Here is a 2589-nt window from a genome sequence, read left to right on the forward strand (position 1 = left end):
GGGATCTTCCTGACCCAGGGACAGAACCTGCGTCTCCTGAATTGGCAGGCGGATGCTTCACCACTGAGCCACCTGTGCTCCATAATGCTTGCTTATTTCCACGTCCACGAGAAACCGGAAAGAAGAGGCGGTGAAGTAGGATGCGCGCGGGAAGGTCCTTCTGTTGGCTCCTTAATGACGATACTGTCTGCCCAAGGCCTGGTATCCCCTCGGGACTCCGAGGCAGCGCTGGATAGGGTAACCGCTGGCCTCCCTGACCGCGCTCCATCTCTGTACCTCTCTGGCAGGTACCTCTACTGCGGAGAGCTGGAACCGTGCTGCTGGCACAGGCCATCCCCCTGCACCAGCTGGCCACCAAGTACACCGCCGTGGCCTCCTTGCAGCGGGGCGTGGCCGACTATATGCGCGCGCACCTGGCGGGCGGCGCGGCCCGGCGGTGGGCTGGTACCACTACGCGGTGAGCACCGGGACGAGGCCCTGCGCCAGAGCTGCCTGCAGTTCCTGGCCTGGAACCTGTCGGCCGTGGCGGGGAGCGCCGAGTGGGGCGCCGTGAGCCCTGAGCTGCTGGCGCAGCTGCTTCCGCGCTCGGACCTCGTGCTGCAGGACGAGCTGGAGCTCTTCCAGGCAGCCTGGAGGCGTGGCTGGCCGCGCGCGGCCGCCGCCGGCTGTGGCCGAGCGCGCGCTGCGCGCCATCCGTTACCCCATGATCCCTGCGGCGCAGCTGTTTCAGCTTCAGGCGCGCTCGGCCGCCCTGGCGCGCCACGGCCCGGCGGTGGCCGACCTGCTCCTTCAGGCCTACCAGTTCCACGCCGCCCGCCGCTGCACTACGCCAAGTTTTTCGACGTCAACGGTGCGCCATCCTGCCCCAACTACCTCGCGCCGCCTGCGGCGCCCCGTGGGTCATCAACAACCCGGCCCGCGACGATCGCAGCACCAGCTTCCAGACGCAGCTGGGCCCAAGCGGCCACGACTCGGGCCGCCGGGTCACCTGGAACGTGCTCTTCTCGCCACGCTGGCTGCCGGTAAGCCTGCGACCTGTCTACGCGGACGCCACGGGCACAGCGCTGCCCCTCGCACGCCCCGAGGACGGCCGCCCCGGCTGGTGGTCACGCCGGCCAGCAGCGGCGGCGACGCGGCGGGCGTGAGCTTCCAGAAGACCGTGCTGGTGGGGGCGCGCCACCACGGCCGCCTGCTGGTCCGCCACGCCTACAGCTTCCACCAGAGCAGCGAGGAGGCCGGTGACTTCCTGGCGCACGCCGACCTGCAGCGGCGCAACTCCGAGTACCTGGTGGAGAATGCCCTGCATCTCCACCTCATTGTCAAGCCCGTCTATCACACCCTCATCCGGACCCCCAAGTAGCCAGGCGGGCCAGGGTGGGAAGCTGAGCATCCCTGAGGCTCTGGATCAGGAAAATAAAGGCCCAGTAGAGATGGTGCAGAGGGACCGGGATTGGCATGGCCAGTGGAGGTGTCTGTCCTGGCCCGCTGGGGGACCAGGCCCTAGCAGCCTGAGAGCTGGGTGGATAGAAGCCAGGTGGTGGGTGGTAGACCAGATGCCTGGTTTCAGCAGCTGCTTTCTCACTGACCTGAAAGGAAGGTTCCTGGTGCTGTGTATGTGTGTGCTCAGCGGTGTTTCAGTCTTTGCCACCTCGTGTACTGTATGTAGCCTGGCAGGCTCCTCTGCCCGTGGAACTTTTCAGGCAAGAATAACTGGAGGGCAATCTGCAGGGGAATCTTCCCAACCCAGGAATCGAACCCATGTCTCTTGCGTCTCCTGCATTGGCAAGTGGATTGTTTATCACCAGCACTACGTGGGAAGCCAGAGCTCTTGGTAGAATAAACCAGCGCTCGGAGCGGCAAGGGGGTGATTAAACCACCCAGTTCTGGGGGCAAAAACAGTCCAAGGAGGGCTCCACAGGTCAGGGACTCCCCATTGTTCATTACCTTTTCCCCAAGGGCCCCGTCCCCACAGGGGACAGGGCAGGTAAAAGCATCGAGATGGTCAGGTGCACCTTGGGGGTGCTTTCTCACCTGAAACTGAGGGGCTCAGTTGAGCAGTTTCTGAGCCCTGGCTTCCTGGGGTGGGAGGGGTAAGCACAACCCTAAGTCTCTGACCTCTCCTGGGAGGGGGTCTGGGCAGAGACCTCAGAGTCCGGAGGAAAAACGCTTTCCCCCAGGAGTCTGTTGACTGGTGCTCTACAACCAGCCAGGAGAAGAGGGTGTGGTGGGAAGAGGGGACTTGGGTTGAATCTTAATCAGTGATGTGCTCGGTCGCTCAGCCGTGTCCGGCTCTTTGCAGCCCGTGGACTGGAGCCCGCCAGTCCTCTACCCATGGGATTCCTCAGGCAAGAATCTGGAGTGGGTTGCCATTTCTTCCTCCAGGGGATCTTCCTGACCCAGGGATTGAACCCACATCTCTTGCATCTCCTGCATTGCAGGCAGGTTCTTTACCATTAGCACGACCCGGGGAAGGGAAGCCCAGTCTGTCAGGACCACCCCACCTTTCAGACAAGGTCTAGTTTCCGGAACAACCAACAAAACTCAAATGGGATTTTTATTGTTAAAAGCAGTTCTGGGGCAGGGGGAAGG

At 63.0% G+C, this 2589-nt stretch overlaps 1 pseudogene; it reads left to right on the plus strand.

Annotated features, from left to right (window-relative positions):
• Positions 1-174: 174 nt before the first annotated feature.
• Positions 175-1393, plus strand: LOC113889205 (annotated as a pseudogene).
• The last annotated feature ends 1196 nt before the right edge of the window (positions 1394-2589 follow it).

This window comes from Bos indicus x Bos taurus, unplaced genomic scaffold (assembly GCF_003369695.1).
Source record: "Bos indicus x Bos taurus breed Angus x Brahman F1 hybrid unplaced genomic scaffold, Bos_hybrid_MaternalHap_v2.0 tig00004679_arrow_arrow_obj, whole genome shotgun sequence".
Taxonomy (NCBI): domain Eukaryota; kingdom Metazoa; phylum Chordata; class Mammalia; order Artiodactyla; family Bovidae; genus Bos; species Bos indicus x Bos taurus.